This window comes from Callospermophilus lateralis, chromosome 7 (assembly GCF_048772815.1).
Source record: "Callospermophilus lateralis isolate mCalLat2 chromosome 7, mCalLat2.hap1, whole genome shotgun sequence".
Lineage (NCBI taxonomy): Eukaryota > Metazoa > Chordata > Mammalia > Rodentia > Sciuridae > Callospermophilus > Callospermophilus lateralis.
This window is the reverse complement of record NC_135311.1, coordinates 45,308,704-45,327,499: the sequence shown is the minus strand read 5'-3', so window position 1 is coordinate 45,327,499 and position 18,796 is coordinate 45,308,704. Positions and strand designations below refer to the sequence as shown.

At 40.9% G+C, this 18,796-nt stretch overlaps 1 pseudogene; it reads left to right on the top strand.

The window, feature by feature from the left end:
- The first annotated feature begins 16,078 nt into the window (after positions 1-16,078).
- Positions 16,079-17,992, top strand: LOC143404236 (autophagy-related protein 16-1-like; annotated as a pseudogene).
- The last annotated feature ends 804 nt before the right edge of the window (positions 17,993-18,796 follow it).

Sequence of the window (18,796 nt, the reverse complement as noted above, 5' to 3'; positions counted from 1 at the left end):
ATGTAAAAATACTCAAAAACAAGACAAAAGTTAACATAATAAAAATAAAAGTTAAAGGAATCTTATAGAAAAGGGGCCTCGGTTTTCATTTAAGACCAGCCCTCTCATCTCACAAACCAAGAATAGTAGCTATGAAACAACTTTAAAGCATTTTTTTTCAAAATTAATATGTCTGCCTTTATATCCTTGATTCCAACATTAATGGTAAAGTTAGCAGTTTACTAAGTGCTAAGAATCTGGGACTCCTTATTTAAACTAATCCAGACTTCTTCTACCATAATGCACAGATATGACATAGAATACAAGGGTCTGTGTTGAAAGTTTTGCAGTATACTAAAGACTCATAGTTATTCCCATAAGCAACTAAGGTTTCTTAAATGTTTTACTATTCAGTATTCCTTTGCAATCTTGTTTACACCTTTACTTTTCTAAATAAACCATTTTTCTAAATAGTAAAAATAGTAAATAGGTATAGTCTCTCCCCTTTTTTGTGGTCAAAAAAAGGAAAGACCATATTATTAATTAAGTTTCTGACTTGAGGAACCGAGGAAAAGCATTTCTATGCTCACAATGGCTTATTGGCACAGATAATTGCCCCTCCCTACTGTGAAAATCAGTCATTTATTTTTTTCAGGAGCAAAAATGGAAGCTCTGAACCCCACAAGTCACCTAACCTCAAGGTTGACAATCTGGGACCTGCATAGTGTTGAGACTGAGGCTTTGGAGCCAGGAGGGTGCCTAGGATAGGGCTTCCCTCTGCCCACTAATCTGAGGTCCAGAGAGAAGATCCTTCCCACTGTCCTCTTACAGAACTTAAATCATTTCTAGGTGACCAGTAGTCACTTATCATTCTACTTTGTAGAGTTGGTGGTTTCTCTTTGAAGAAAATAATAACTTCACTGTTTTTAGTCTCCAAGAACAGCATGAAGAACAGTCAGATATTTATCCTTCCTCTGTCTCAGTGGGTGATTCCCGGTTTCCACTGGGGCATTTCTACTTTTAAGTGTTCTCTTAGGCAACCAAGGATCCTCTGGGTCCCATGGAATGGCAGAATGACTTACCTTTTAACTGATTGGCTATCATATTTAATGACCTTAGAATTACCCATTTGGAAATGGTTAGGGATTAAAATTTCTGCAGGCCAAGGGATTCTTGGTTTCTAATTGCTAATGTTTGAAGTCAGTTTAATTCCTTGGAAACTTGTTTAGGCTAATGAAAGCAAAACTCAAAACCCCTCAGGGCTCCAGGTGTAAGATCCTTGGGTTCTGCTTAGGGGGTTTGTTTTGGGGGTGATGTCTTTTACCAAGGCTTCCTGGTTACCCTGGCATCCCCACACTTCCCCAGGATGTAATTAGAGTTAAGAGGAGCACAGAGCATCCCTCAGGATTCTGTTCTCCCCAATTTCAAAGGCTTCATCTCAATCCCCAGCAGGCATGGCAGGGGAACAGTGGTCAGGGAGCCAGGCTCCAGGACCAAGAGCAGGACCTTGTGGCTGGCACTCCCAGACTGGCAGTGGGACCTCCCTACAGGCCTTCTGGGCCGTCCCATAGGTGCCTCAAGGCCTGGACGAGGGGCAGAGTGCAGGCAGAGGCAGCCATTGCCCAACTTTGACTTGGTGAAGGTCACAAAAACTGCCTTTTTTTCCTAGGAATGGGTTAGCAGGAAGGGATGCAATCCCAGTTCCTTCCGTGGACCCTTTGGCTAGTATTACTCTGGAGAGTATCACAGGACTGGGATCTCATTAGGTGTTATCGACACCTGCCTACTATATAATGAATACAATGTCTACAATTTGCTCAGGTAAATCTGCTGAAATTGAAATTTAACTTTAAGACATCTCTGTGGGAAACTGGGAGATATGAGTTGCACCCTGGTGACTCTAATTTGAATTAACTGTGTATGCTCATGCACCAACCCACCCAGCAGAAACCTCAACTAAGCTGCCAATGGATGTTACCCTTAATAAATCTCCTTAGAAAGGGCTTTTATATGAACAGGTTAAAAGGTTTTTCTCAATTTTTCAAATTCCTTTTATGTTTAATGTTGCATTGGAGGGTTTGGGGATTCTATCTAGCCAGGAACAGTCCTGGCAGATACATCTAACAGTAGAGGGAAAGTGGGGGAGAGGTTTTTGGTTTGTTTTGTTTGCTTAGACTAGTCCTGTTTACAAAAAAAAAAAAAAAAAAAGCCACATTACAGCACTTGCCTTACTGGTTTTCCAAGGGATGGAAACAATATGTTTCCACCCTTTTCTCTAAGTGTTAATCTTTGGTTTTAATTCTGGTAATATGTTATGCATTTATTTTGAGCTAAACGTGAAACTAATTTCATACTAAAACTGTTACCATTAATAATATTTGACAATATCATCAGTGATCATTTGCCTATTATGTTTCTCAAAACCAGTGCTCTAATAACACAAATAGTTATTGGAAGATACATACATTTTCTTTCTGTTTTTCTTTATTTTTATTTAAAGACAGGGTGTTGCTAAGTTGCTGAAGTTGACTTTGAACTTGTGATCCTCTTGTCTCAGCTTCCTGAGCTGCTGGGTTTGCAGGTGTGCACCACTGTGCCCAGCTAGAAAAAAAATCTTGTCTGGTCTTTTGGTGGTGATATAGACAGAAGTTAATTGAGTCACCGTATGAAATTCTTGCTTGTGCATCAGTCCTCTGATGATTCTGTCCCTAAGAGTGGCAGGTACTGCCAGCATTCCACCCAGGCTCCTAGGGAGCCCTGGGCACCTCATCACACACAGTACCCACCATAGCTTTCCAAACTTCCTGAGTTTGAAATAAGCTGAAAAAGCTTGGTGGATTCCTCTTGTCCTCTTCCTTGAATTTCTCCAGGCCAAGTATTTCTAACAATTTTAGGACACCTTTGACCTCAAGAAATTCTATCAGGTACCAATTACTGTCCAGGGAATAGAAGTGTTGAAATAAAACATTTGACAAATTCCTTGACACTGACCTCCTAAGGTATTCTAAGTTCCTTTCCTCACATATTTTACCTCCTGTCCCAGAAAGGTCCATAGGTAAAGTGATACTTTGGAAATTCTTCCTTCTAGCAGGAAATGCTGTGATTGACTAAAGTGTACATCTCTTATTTGGGGCTTTCCAGCCTCTGTTTCCCCTTCTTCTGGTAATAGCAGCTTGATTGTCCCTTGGGGGAATCATGCTTCCTCCATTCTTGGGTCATGTAATTTTACTAAGCAGGTGAAAGATATGTCCTTCTTCTGGCTCTAGACATTGGTGTGGGGCCAGGAATGCAACCAAAGCTGATCCAATAAGACTCAAAAGCCAGAATGTTGTTGGGACCCCATGTAAGAGATTGGTTTCTTTTCAGCTTAGCTGATGCATGTCTGGAGCTCCTGGGAACCCTAGCACATAGAGCCTTCTGAATATAGAGAACAGATTGAGAACTAAAGAGGAAAGAGGGAGGGAGGGACCAAATACTGATGATATTGTTTAAACCCCTGGTTCTATTCAGGTCTGAAATATGTATTTCCACTTCTGGGTTGTTCAGTTAAGCAAGCCAATAAATCTTTTCTTCCTGAGTCTACTATGAATTAGTTTTCTGTAATTCTCAATCAAAAGAATACTAACTAGTAAAGGGCCAATGAGGAACATGGGATGGAGGAGCAATTGGAGCAGACTTCCGAGGGACACTACATCTGGGCCCATCTTGAAGATTATGGGGCACCTACAGATACCTAGAATCCCATGTGGTATGAATGCCAAGGACACCACGAGAGGCTAGAAGTTTTCTAGAGTGGAACTCACCTGCCCACAGCTGATAAGAAGATGCCAATGGACCTGAAAAACTTTTCTAAACATGAACCAGTCATATAGCTGGAAAACAAGTCAAAGAATGCTTTTCAGGGTGGTTTTTCCTAGAGAAATAGATTCTGTGCCTGATTCTGGGTAACCCTTCAGGTCCAGGATAACAAAGCAGCTGGAGTGCACCCTTTACTCTGAGAGGAGCCACCAGATAAAGGGGAAGGGGCAACACACAGAGGATAGGTGCTGGGTCATTCCTTGTTGTCCAGGAAGTTCCTCCAGGGTAGTTTAGCTAACTTGGCTCTGACAGGCTCCCTAGTGAGCAAGGATGCTCATACAAATCAAAGGTGTATGGAGAAAGCTGAGGGTCAATTTCTCAAGTCTCTCTAAGCCATGATCATTGCACTCTTGCATCTCAGTTTAGTTCATTATTTTGGGTACCATTCCTAGACTTCAACTTCATTATTAATTCTCAATTGTGTACTTGCTCAAAGTTTTACGCTGGAGGTTACTGTCCTTATGAAGAACTGCATGGCTTAATAAGAAGAATAACAGGAGATGGTAAAAAAAAAAAACTAAATTCAGATTTAAAACAATCTCAATATTTAATATTTATTTTTAAAATGTGAGCCTCTGCCAAAAGCCTCATTTTAATATAGCACCCAGAGCACGTGTCAGCTTGGATACAAGGTATGAAATCAAGCCACAATAGAAAGGGAACCAGTCAACAATTACTAGGCTCATAACATATCACAGACTCTTTGAACTCTTTAAGAAATTAGCTGAAATTATTACAGCTCATGGAGGATGACTGAGAGCTTCCAAGACTGATAAAAGCTAATGTAATGGGTTGGAGGTAATGATGCTTTGTTGGGGGAAGTGTAGGGGTATGAGTCAAATTATCTCTGCTGCACCCTGGTCCCCAGGATGCCAATAGAAGTAAATACAGATTGGTTCATTAGAAAAGGCTCTTTACTGCAAAAACAGTGTTTGCTGTAGAGCTAGGCTCCCCTGCATGTTGCCACCATAGCTGGGAGCCAGGTTATCACCACATGGCAGTCTCTTTATCCCTACCTTATCCCCTCCCTGTTCCCCCACCCTCTGCCCTGTTCCTGACTCAGTGCATTCTCCTTTTCTTCAGTGACCAGCTAGGCCAACCAACTTTTGTCACCATCTTTTATACCTGTACTAGACTGGTCTTATTTCCAATAGTCACTTGCTATACATATTTTGGTTCTATTATTTTTATCATTTAGTTCTAGAAGGTTGCCATAGTATCAGCAATAGATAACAAGTACCAGGTACTGTGCTAACTGCTTTGCTCGCATTGTCTCATATAATCCTCACTACAGCTCTCTGGTGCTCACTGTCAGTATTTCCATTTACTCCATGAGTAGTAACATGAAGTTACCAAAGGGAACTGGTAGAACTGGGATTTGAACCTGAGCAGGCTAGCCCAAGCTCTTCCTGCAGGCCTTTCTCCCTATAGACATAGGGAGTGGGTGAGGCTTCTGATGTGGTGGTCTCCCTGTATGGTGTTGCAGGTGGAGTTGTGGGTTTGCACTGCCTACCTAGTGGGAGACTCTGGAGTACAATGGATGGCCTATGGGATTTGGGTCAGACAGACCTATTCCAAGCCTTATCTCTGCCATTTACTAGTAAATTACTCAATCTTTCCAAGGTTCATTTTTTTCTTATCTATAATAAATGTCACCTACTAGGATAATGTTAATGTCAAATGAGATAAATATTGGTATCAGTGCCTAGAAAATGAAAAACAACTCATTAAATGGTAACTAATAATTTTGCCATCATTACTGTTTTTTGGCAGTACTGAGGAGGATTGAACCCAGGGGTTCTTCATCACTGAAATACATCCCCAGCTCTTTCTAATATCCATATATTTATTTATCTCCCTAATTTGCTGAGGGTCCCACCAAGCCACCCAGCTGGCTCTGAATTTTTGATCCTCCTTCCTGAGCCCCCTGAGCTACCAGAACCACAGGTATGTGCCACCCAACTTAATTTTGTTATTATAATATATAAATCCTTAGTTGTAACTTATCTATACTGGAAGTTCAAAATAAACAAAAAAGATTTAGGCTTATGTGGTAGTCAGTTTTGCAAAAGTTAATGGTGCTGTATTGATTTGTTTCCCTCCAAAATTCACTATAACTGCAGGACTGGGGAGGAGACATGGGATCTCTAATTCAAAACACTCTATCACTTCAACTCTCTGTTTTTTCTGTTATATGACAGGATCACAGATGTTAGGAAATTATGAGTTGGGCGTGGTGGTGCGTGCCCACAATCCTAGCAGCCTGGAAGGCTGAGGCAGGAGGACCACAAGTTTAAAGCCAGTTTCAGCAACCTAGGAGGCCCCAAGAAACCCAAGGAGACCCTGTCTCAAACCATAAAATAAGTAAGTAAAGGGCTGGGAATGTGGCCCAGTAGTCAAATACCCCTGGACTCTATCCCCAGTACCCCCTGACCAAAGTTAGGAGATAATGAATAATTCTGGCTATAGGAACTGAATCTACAGCTGTACATTTAAGGCCTGTCATCCAGTCATTGCATAAGCATTAGCTGAATGTCCACTAAATGTAAGGCACTATTACTAGCACCTGAGGTGTGGGGAAGAATGGTGATGCCTAGCACAAGTGCAATGACTGAGTAAGAAAGGAAATGGGCTGAACACAGAATCCTTGGAAACACTAACATTTTAGGAGTGGGAGGAAATTCTGCAGCTGAGTCAGAGAAATAGCAATAGAAGAAGGACAAGAAGAAGAGAGCTGAGAAGAGGAAGTGATGAGGTGAGAGAGGCACAGCACTTGCCTTGGATCTCAAATTTAAAGAGGCACCAAAGTTGTGTGCAATGGCAGACACCTATGATCCCAGTGACTTGGGCAGTTGAGACAGAACTGTAAGCCTGAGGCCAGTCCTTGAAAACCAGCAAGACTCCACCTCAAATAAATAAATAAATAAATAAATAAATAAATAGATAGATAGATAGAAATGAGGATATATCTCAGTAGTAAATCACCACTGTAAAGGGCACCAAAAAAAAAAAAAAAACAACTCATCAATAAAAATCATATTTCAATGCAACATTTAAAATAATCAAATTAATATAAAATTCATGATGAATCAAATATCATTATTTTACATAAAAACAGAATCTGACTCTGCATCTGAGATCCTGCCTCATTTACCTCACCCTGTGTTCAAATGGAAAATGTTAAATAAGACAAGGAAAGAAAACTGGAAGTCTGGATTTGGCTGCTGATAATTATGGTGAGGTTAGTGTCATGACTTGAAGGTTGAGAAAGCAGATTACAGGTACTGACATTTCTCAAAGCATGATCTATGAACCATAGCATCAGAGTTACTGGGAGTGCTTGTTAGAAATAAAGGTCAGGGCTCTATACTTAATCTGTTAAGTCAGAACCCTGGGGGTGTGGGTGGGGGTAGGGAGGTAAACTAGTAAAAATTTGTATTTGTTATTTTTAATTTTTTGCTGTGCTGGATTAAAACCCAGGGTTTCATGATGTTAGGTAACCACTCTACCACAGAGCTATGTCCCCGACCTTAACTTTTATTTTAAATCTCTTTTATGCACACCACACCAACGGATGACATTAGGATAAACCTAGAGACATACTCAGAGGAATTCTTTTTGGTCTGTGTTCTAGGCCTTAATCTGATTAATAATTTTTTTTTAAAAGTAGGTGTACTTTCTCAATGAGTTATATCCTCAGTACTTTTTTACTTTTTAAAAAGTTTATTTTGGTGGATCTGGGTATCAAATCCAGGACCTCATGCATTCCAAGGAAGCATTCTACCACGTAGCTCCATCTCCACATCTCCAGAAGCCCCTACTTTCCATTTTGAGACAAGGTCCCCCCAAGCCACCCAGGTGGCCCAGAACTTTGTGATCTTACCACCCCAGCAAAACTGTAGCTGGGATTACAGGCATGTGCCACCACACCAGGCTGTTTAATAATTTTATCAGTGACTTAAATGGAAGAAAAAAACCGCTCTGTTTAATTAAGCCTTCAGTTCTGCCCAGCTGCAGACTCTCTGCTTCATTCACTCCTTTATTCAGCAAACAAGTGCCAGCCCTCCTAGATAATAGAAATGCACAGCTGAACAATGAAGGAGACAGATGCAGCTCCTGGTCTCTCAGTGGGGGTGAAAGAGATATTGAGCAGGTAATAACAATCAGATGTTATGACTACCAGGACAGAGCGAGGGCTATGAGAACAGATAATAGGAAACTCAGGTTCTTGGGTAGTCTGAGGCTCAGTGAAGGGCTTTCTAAAAACTGATGTTTAATTTGAGGTCTGAATAAGGGAGTAGGAATTAGTCAAATAAGGAGGGAGTTTTCAGAAGGGGAGAGGGTTTGGACAAGGGGAAAACTCTATAATAAAAGGGTCTGAGTTGGGTGTAGGGTGTATACCTATAAGCCAGTTATCCAAAAGACTGAGGCAGGAGGAATAAAGGTCCAAGGGCCAGCTCTGGCAATTTAATGAGATCCTTTTTCAAAACAAAAAATACAAAGGACTCGGGTTATATCTCAGTAGTACGGTGACCCATGACTCTGGGTTCAATCCTTTGTCCTGCCAAACAAAACAAATGAAATGGTCTGAGATGAATCCACAGGCAGACAGACCAAGAATATCCCCAGATCTTACCATAATACAAACCACCTCAAAGATGTCCAAATCTGCTTTCAGTCCTGCTCTGCCTATAGGGCTCCTGAACACAGGAATATCAAACTCAGCATGTCCCAAATCAAACTTAACTACACCCAAACTTGCTCCTCTTTTAATGTTCTCTTCCCATTCACCTCGTTTCCCACGCCAGAAATATGAGAATCATCCTGAGGCATGAGTGGAGAGAGTAGCTGGATATATAAATATGGAGCCCAGATTCCAGAGGAGAATTATCATGAAAATGGATGAGAACACTTAGGGAGAATTTGATGGTGTGAGCAGAGAAGAGGGAAAATAGATGGAGTCTCAAGGAACAACAACATTTAAGGGAAAGTATTCCTTTAAAGAAGAAAAAGGGGAGGAACAAAGAGACTTGGCATCACAGAAACCCAGGGAAGAGTATCTTGAGAAGTGGGAAAATTTGATTGACAAATGCCACTCAGGTCACATATAAGGAATGAGGATGTAGTCACTGGACTCTGCCATTAGAAAACCATTGGTAATCTTGACAAGACCAGCATCAGTGGAGTCAGGTCAACAGGAATTAGACTGCAGTAGGCAGAGGAGGAACCAGGAGAGGATGTGGAGACAGGGAGAGTGAATAGCCTTTTCAACAAGCTTCACTATGAAGGGCAGGATCTGGTGCAACTTACGTTTGAGGCATTGGGTTTAATTTTATTTTTAAGGCAAAAGAGATTCCAGCATACAAAATGCTGATGAAAAAAGCTGGTAATGAGGTAAAGGGGAAAACTACAGGAGAGAAAAAATCAAATCCTTGAAGAGATGGGAAGGGATTCAAATGTTGAACAAATGAGAATTAGCCCTAAGAAAGAATACCAACTTCAACTCTGATGGGAGCAAAAAGAAATAGAGGTCAGACTGGGGACACCCTTACAGGATGGGAAGATAGGAACTCGATGGGGTCCTTGACTTTGGGGAGATTATATATATATCATCAAATATCCTGTTCTAAAATATTAGAGAACAGCAAGAGAAAAGCTCTCTTAAAAATGTTCTCTCTCTCTCTCTTTTCCTTTTGAAATTTCATATTGTTTCCCCTGCTTCTAGGGCAGGATCAAGCTTACAAAAAACAACCTGGATCCTTGGCAAAACTCCTGCTTCAATTCAGGGGAAGTCTTGCCTTGGTCGGTTTGAATGAAGTAGTTGAGGATGTGATTCCTTGTGACTTTGCCAGCATGGTCCCACTCTTGTAAAAAGCTTAAGAGCCTGCTAATCGCTGCCTGTTCTTTTATAAAAGTCATGATCAATCAGTAGTCCTGAGGTTGGCTCACTACCCCCAGAGGTTACTGGATATGCGATTCCAGGAAGGGTGTCCACTTAGCCTAAGCAAGCAAGACAACTGGGTGGACAACTGTGGATCAATTTCCAGCCCTGGTACTGTGGCTGGTAGTGGATAGTGGAGGCAGCAGGAGGATGAAACCAAAGGGCACTGTCTTCACAGGATAATAACAGATGCAATCCAGAGAGGAGAGACCCTCTGGGTTGGCAGAATAGGACACTCCAGGCTTCCTACCTACACAGACGTGTGAGGGGACACATTTTCTATTTATGGCTCAATTTAAATTTTTTGATGTTTCATAAATAAGATTATATGTATAATCTTATTTAATCTTAAATAAGAAATATAATATAATCTTATTTATGGAATATATATATATATATATATATATATATATATATATATATATATATATAAAATCTGGTGTTTCAAAACTCAGCAACTGCCAGGAGTGGTGGCTCACACCTGTAATCCAGCAGCTGGGGAGGCTGAGTCAGGAGGATCATGAGTTCAAAGGGAGCCTCAGCAATTGAGTGAGACCTGTCTCTAAATAAAATACAAAATGGAGCTGGGGACATGGCTTAGTGGTTGAGTGCCATTGAGTTCAATCCCAGACACGCCCCCCCCCCAAAAAAAAAAAAAAAAACACAGAAACTGAAAACTACCCTCTTGGCTCCCTGCTGGTAGACCCTCTTCTTTCTCCTTTCTGTTGCTATCCCCTCCCTACACGACTGTCCAAGGCTCCCAACTCTTTCTTTTCAGATGCTCCAAAGTGAGTCACTCAAAAAAGCAACCATTATCCACGGGAATTAAAAAAGAAAACGTTGTCTAGCGCCAGGTGGGGAACATTTTAATTAGATAGGAAGCTCCTTTCAAGTCCTCTTCTAATTTTCTAAATTTCTCCGTGAAGAGGAGGAAATCACAATGAACTTTTCACCATCTCCAAGGGCATCAACCCTGCGATTCTGGGCGCGCTGCTCAGGCTCCTCTCACCTTCTCCCAGGACGAACTCCGCTGGGATCCCCTACACTGAGGCGCAAAATCCTGGGCACCTGCGCCCCTTACTGGCCTCAATAGACACTCGGAAGCGCGCGATTCTTCCGGTAAAACTGGGTGACAGTTAAGAATCTAACCAACTGTCATACCTGCTCCCAACCCGCTTGAACCCAGAACAAAACTGAGTCTGATCATCCCACCTCTGAGCTAAGGAACACCTTTTCCTGTTTCAAGTATTTTCTACTTGTACGGAAATAGGACAATAGGTCCAAATAGAAGCAGGTGTCCTGGCGAAGGATTTGGTGGTCAGTGGCTTAGGGTCACCTGAGGACAGAGGGGGGTCTTGCAGGGTCATGGGGCTCATTGACCACGGGGTGGAGACCTCCAATGCTAGCAAACATGGAGCCTTCAGAGTCACCGGGGACAGGATGTCCCAAGCTTGGACACCCAGATTCGAAGTATCCAGTTTCTCAGTGGTTGGGACCTCAGGCACCTGAATTAATGAGGAGCCAGGGGACAGCGCTGGGGGACAGGGCTGAGTGGACAAACAGCAGGAGACCATGGAGGACTAAGGGAGCAGCAACTGTCACAAGCAGCCTCTTTCCCTGTCCTGAATCCTGCCTGTCCCCTCAAGTAGAACTTGGAGAGAAAACCAAGTCTCACTTAAGGAGTGAGAGAAAATGGGCTTTACCCCAACTAGACAAAAGGTTCCACCTAGAATCAAACTCTGATTGTTGGACTTAAAGTGTCCAGAGTGCTCACCATTACTGCATGGAACCACAGTAATGAACAAGTACCAACTCTCCTGCCCTAGATTTGCAAGCCCTTTCTCAGGCTCCATCAATCCCCAGTTTTTCTTCCTCCGGTGAGTACAGATATTACTCAGCTATTAATCTGTGGGTCCTCTAATCCATAAACACATTATATCTCCTAATTTAGGTGTTCTTTTATCCATTTTAAATCCTTTGCCATTTATACATTCTAATATTTTTTTAAGTATTTCATTTTGGGGAAACCATTTTAAATGGTATTGATTTTAAAAGTTTGCTTTCTAGGTGTATATATTGCTATTAATAGAAATACATTTGATTTTTGTTCATGAACATTGCACCCTACAATTCAGCTAATCCTGCTCATTAGTTTTAATATTTTGGGGAGTTTTCCATCCAGAATCTTTGGGATCTTCTATATGGACAATCATATTATCTGTTATAGAAACAGTTTTATCTCTGCCTTTCCCAGAATGGATGCCTTTTCTTTTTCTGCACTGTCTCATTGTTGGGACTGACATAGAATGCTGATGTGACTGGTGAGTGTGGCCACTTTGCCTTTTAACCAGTGTGAGGGGAGGGCATTTGGTTTTCCCCAGGAAATATGATGAGTGTGATGTTAGCTATTCCATTTCATAGATATCCTTTATCAGTTTGAGAATTTTTTCTTCTATTCCTAATATGCTATTTTTTTAGTAGATGTTCTCACTGAATTGCCTTTGCCCCTTTTTCAATAATCAATTTACCATACTGATGGGGCCCTCTTTGTGTAGGTTAATTTTTTTGTTATTTTCATTTATGTGTTTATCCCTCTGCCCATAGTACAATATCTTGTTAACTGTGGCTTTGTAGTGAGTCTTAAAATTGGGTAGTGCAATACATATTGTCAAATACAGTTTCTATGCCAACTGATATCATTATGTAATTTTAGTATTTAACTATCAACATAGTGAATTACAACAATTGATTATTTTACAGAGAGCCAGTCAGGCATCCCTGGGATTAACCCAGCAATTAGGGAGTTTCTCCCCCCACAAAGAGAACCAATAAGATATATAGATATGAGAGGATGCATTATGAGAATTGACCCACAATTGTGAAGGCCAGGAAGTTCCATGATATGCCATCAAACCTGGAGACCCAGATGTAATTCACTCTGAGTCCACAGGCTTAAGAAGCAGGGGAGCTTTCACTGCGAGTTGAAGTAATGATGGTCCCAGCTCCAGAAGACAAAGTGAATTAGTTATTCCTCCATCTTGATTATTATTGCTGTTATTATTCTTTGCAGTATTGGAGAATGACTCCAGAGCCTTCTACATAGTAGGCAAGCAATATGCCTCTGAGGTACATTCCAGACACTTTTATTTTATTTTGTGACAGGGTCTCACTGAGTTTTCCAGGCTGGCCTTGAACTTGAGATCTTCTTGCCTTAGCCTCTCAAGAAGTAGAAGTACAAGTGTGAGCCATCATGCTCAGTTCTCTATCTTTATTTTTTATGGGACTGTGGATGAATTGAATAATATGTACCCACTTAAGTGAAGATGGATCTTCTTTCCCAGTCCTGAGTCAAATACTAATCTTTACACAGGCAGAACAAAAAAATGTCTCACCAGTTATTGGTGTGTACCTTAGTGCAGTTGAATTCACATTAGAAAAAAAAAATCACACCCACTTTATTGTATTGCTCATTTTGTATACTGCTGGAATTAATTTGTTAATACTTTATTACAAACTTGCATGTATGTTCATGAGAGTTACTAATCAATAGGTTTTTGGGGTTCTTTAGTTTGTTTGCTTGTTTGTTTTTTAGAAGGCAGGGATCTTTTTGATATTGTATTAAGGTCATGCTAACTTCACAAAATAAATCATGAAGTATTTCCTCCTTTTCCATTTTCTGAAAAAAAATCTGTAGCTTTTATAATGTTTCTTCTTTAGTTATTAACAAAATTACCCAGTTAATTAATATGGACCTAGAGATTATTTTTTATTATTAATATGGTTTTAATAATAGAGCACTATTCAGGTTATTTGTTTCATTTTGATTTAGTTTAGTAGCTTGGGGTTTTCAAGAAATGAATCCACATTTGAATTTATATGATAGGGTAGTTCATAATGTTATAAAATTTCCATATTAAGCTCTTGATATTTTAGGATCTTTAATGATATTCCATGTCATTCTTGATAATATTACTGTGTGTTTTCATTATTTTTTAAATAAATACCAGTTAGAATATTACATTTTTTACTTAGAGAATTTTCAAAAATTAGAGGAAGAATTGGGGGAGAGAGGATCTGAACAGTGGAGTTGGAGAGTCAGAAGAACCACTGAGAAGGAAATGAAGGTAATGCATAGAGCTGATATGTCAGTTAACTCAAGTGGGACCTCAAGGAAAGAAGTGCTGGACTCACATAGGTGAGTTCTGCATCCAGATATCTGGGTATGGGTCTCATGCCACTGCAGGTCTTTGCTGGCAGCAATCATGAAGGAGAGATCCATGCAAATGGAGGAGAGCAAAGGAAAGCTGGAACCCACCAGTTCTTCTCCATCTCTTGATCACCACACTTAACCAGAAGAGTCCTAAAATTATAATCTAGACTAAAATTTAATTGATATTTTAAGAAGACATGAAATTCATAAATGTGCATGAACCTAAAATAAGAGTTTTAAAATACATGTAGAGAAAAAAATGACAAAAACTAAAGGAAATCTACCATCACTATATAGTTTTAAACATTTGTTGTCTGTAAATGGTAGAACAACTATAAGAAAAGAGAAAAGTGTGTATGGCTATAAAGGATTTAAATACTACAAGGATATTTAGATTATTATATCTAGCAGATAGAGAAGACACATTCATTTCAGGATTACATGGAACATACACCAAAGCAAACTGTAAGGTACATTGTGGTTATAGTTTTAATCTTGTATTTTCCACACATACTTAAGTGCTGAATTTTGGGTTCCTCACTGATGGCTCTATTAGGAGTGGTGGAAACTTTGGGAACTGGGACCTATTTTGAGGAAGTAAAGTCATTAGAGGCATGTCCTGGAAGGGGGCAATAAGGATGTGGACCCCCTTCTGCTCTCTCACTTCCCACACACCATGATGTGAACACCTTTTATCCACCACATGACCCCAACCAAAGTGTTTGGCTTCACCACAGGTCAAAGGAAAGGGGCAAAGAATCCATGGATTTAACCTTTCAAAACATTTGCTTAAACACATTTTTCCTTCTTTGAAGTTGTTTATCTTAGGTATTTTGTCATAGTGTTGGCAAGTTAACTCATACAATCATCAAGTGAGTCTCAAGATTCTCTTAAGAACTTTTTTCAGTGTATATTATTTGACAAAAGAATTAAATTATGTGTCAACAATGTAAGTATCTGAAAGATAACCAAACCTTTGGAACTGAGTAATGTATTTCTTTTAAAAATACATGTGTGTTAAAAAAATTACAAGGGAAATTGGAAATTATTTTGAGCTGAAGGATAACTGAGATTCAACCAAGCAACAGCAATAGTAGGTAGATGAAGAAGATCTTAAAAGAGTATTTTTATGGCCACCTGCTTACATTGGAAAAAGACACATAAAATCAAGGATGTCTTGAGCCCCCACCTTGAGAAGCTACAAATAAAGAAAGGAAATAAGCCAAAGTAAATGGAAGAAGGGAAATAATAAAGATAGGAGGAAAAATAAAATAGAAAATGATGACACCATAAAAAAACAATAAAATAGAAAATGATTCTTCAAAAAGCTGAGAGCAAGACCAAGCAAGAGAGAGAAGTACAATAAGCAATACCAAATACAAAAGGCATCTCAATAGATCGTAATGTACTACAATAATGTAGTATTGTGTATCTTCCTGTTCAATGACAACATATTTTTTAAAAAAATTTAAAAACCAAATAATCAAAATCCATACCAGAAAAAAGTGAAAAATCTGAATAACTATATACATGTGATAGTAACCAAATTTATAAAAACATATCAAATGTACCCTAAAAATATGACTTAATTGGTGATTATGTCAAATATTTAAGAAAGAAATAATGCTAACCTTATCCAAAGTTTTTCTGATAACATGCCCTGGATATATGATACAGCCAAATCCAAAATATGAGGTCAGAAGGATCCTGGTCACAAAATGCCCAAACAACACTTAAATGCTTTATTAAAACTTATAATTAGTATTACTTTTTTCAGTGGTGGTGATCAAACCCAGGGCCTTGTGAACCCTAGTCAAGGATTCTACTGCTGAGCAAGAACCTCAGTCATCCCAAGGACATTTTGAGATAAGAAAATGACAAACTAATATTCTTCATGAACAGAGACACAATAAACATCACCAAATACTAGGAAAGTAAATCTCAAAATATTACAAAATGGACATGGCATCGGGAGCACCTGTGTGTGGAGCTGATCTCTGGGGCTGCTGTCCTTCCCTCCTCCTTTGGTCCCCTTATGCTGTGGTCACAGGCCTCCACTAGGATAGGAGTCCCTTAGGTGCTGTGGCAACATGTCACTTCTTCAGGCTTCCGTGTTGCCTGCATCTCCAGCTGACATGCCACCTTGCAGAGGAGCTGAGGTGCTGAAACCAGATGCAGAGAAAGTCTTTGGGGGAGATAATCCTGCAGTTCCTGGACACAGTGGCACATGGAATGTTGACATATCCAACCAGACCTTGAAGGACAAATATGATGCCCTGCAGGTCACTTCTACTGCCTTGGAGGAGAAACTGAGGAAAACTACTGCAGAGAACCAGGAGCCAGTCACTATGCAGATGGCAAAGAAGGCCCAGGAAGGCAGCTCCCTCAATGCAGAGAAGGAAAAGGACTCCAGGAGACAGCAAGCCTGGCTGCAGAAAGAGCTTGCCGAAGCCACAAAGGAACCGCTGCCCGTTGAACAGGATGATGACACTGAAGTCATTGTGGATGGGACAGAGCACACAGAGGAGATCTCTTCTGTGCAAGCTATCAGTAGAGCAGCTGCTAAGTGACTCTCACAGCCTGCTGGAGGTCTTCTGGATTCTATCACTAATATCTTTGGGAGATGCTCTGTCTCTCCCTTTCCAGTCTCCCAAGACAATGTGCATCCTCATCCTGGTTCTGGTAAACATATGAGAGTACCAACTATTGCCTTATGTGTCTTTTGATGCACATGATGGGAAAGTTAGTGCTGTGCAGTTCAGTGCAGGTTCCCTATTACTGGCCACAGGTGAATGGAAATGTTAAGTTATGGGAAGCATTTGGAGACAAATATGAGTTCAAAGGCTCCCCATCTGGTAGTAATGCTGGAATTACAAGCATTGATTTTTTTTTTTTTTAGAGAGAGAGAGAGAGAATTTTTAATATTTTTTAGTTTTTGGTGGACACAACTTCTTTATTTTTATGTGGTGCTGAGGATCGAACCCAGTGCCCCATGCATGCCAGGTGAGCATGTTATTCTTGAGCCACATCCCCAGCCCCAAGCATTGAATTTTCATTTTTTTCTTTTTCTACTTTTTTATTGGTTCTTTTTAGTTATACATATCATTAGGATTCATTTGATAGTTCTGGGGCTTACAACTTCAAATAAGCTTTTGGAAGTTGAATCTGGACTGTGGATGATTACTGATTATGGCACATGCACACAGGACATAGTGGGAAAGTGTTCCCTGCTGATTTCTTGCTGGACAATGCATGGATGTCTCAGGAAGTCATGACCTGACCCTCAAACTCTGGGATCTATGCAAGAAAGCATAAAGACAGCATTTGCAGGATTCAGTTACAATGATGTTGTTTGCACAGAGCAATGTGTGATGAGTGGGCATTTTGACAAGAAAAGTCATTTCAGGGACATTTGATCAGAGTGTGGTGTGAGAAATGGAGCTATTGGGGAAATTTTTTGCTTTGGATCTAGCCCAGAAAGGACTGAACTTCTGAGCTCTTCCCATGATGACTTGGTGAAAATCATTGATTTTCAGACAAATGCCCTCAAGCAGAGGTTCAGTGCACCTGGATTCAAGTGCAGCTCTGACTGTACCAGAGTGTCTTCAGCCCTGATTACAGTTATGTGGCAGCAGTCTTGGCCAAGGGCTCTCTCTATTCTCTCTCTATGTCTGGATTGTGCTCACAGGGAAAGAGGAGAAGGTTCTTTCAAAACAGCACAGCTGCTCCCTTAGGCTGGATTCAGTGAGGCCCGACTGCTAAGTGAGCTAGACTTACAGTGCATGGAGAATTTCTCTAGAATTCTTTTGCTGTCAACGAGTCTCTGCTTGGGCAGGTACAGCTGGACTTAGAATGCACTGGGTATGGTTTATAGTCTTGACTCCAGTGCTCTTCTGGTGTCTCCCAGAAGCTCCTCTGTCAACACTGTGGCATGGTCTCCCTCCAGTGTGCATGTTGTCAGTGTGAACAAAAGCAGCAAATCTATGATAAGGGCACAGAATTGATGACCTTTAGGAGAGGAGCAGGGATGCACACAGCCCTGTCCTGTGGGCACAGGTCCTTCCAGAGAAGAGCCCAAGTCATGCAACATGGTGGCCTTCCTTTGGACAGGATTTCTGAGAATTTTGACTAAGCTCTCTAATGGCCCGGAGGAAAAAATACTGAAACAGCCTGACCCTGCAAGTCACCTGGCCAAGGATCAGGCTCTTGTCTCAGTTGGTGTGGGAAACACTAGTAATTCTGATCTTCCATACCTCATTGGGGAGCCACAGGGTCCCCTCTAGCTCTTCTCACTGGATGACAGTGCCAATGACACCCACATGTCCAGGTTTGTCCTCAGCTGTGCAGTTCCCATCCAGTTCCTCCAGATGCACAGCTATGGGAGACCATCCTTGCACGTGATATGAGTTACCTCACTGGCTGGGTGAGAGACACTTAGAAACAGCCATGTTAGAGCCTTCTCCACCCTTTTCCAGGTCTGAGGGCTTGTCCATGCAGAGGCGTGTCTGGCCACTGCCCTGAAGACCCAAGCGTCGCCCCTGACCTTGGGATGGTGCCCCCTTTAATCTTCATTGGGTGAGATTTTCCCTGGAAGTTTTTGATCCCCAATAAAAGCCCACTCCCTGGTGTGTTTCTCTCTCTCTCTCTCTCTCTCTCTCTCTCTCTCTCTCTCTCTCTGTCTCTCTGTCTCGCTAACCTCTTCAGTAAACCTCACCACGGCTTTAGGTGGCTGGAGGCAGGAGCTAGGAGAAGCCATCTCAGAGCTGGTATTAAAGGTAATGAGAGTCTTTAATTTAAAACTCCCTAGC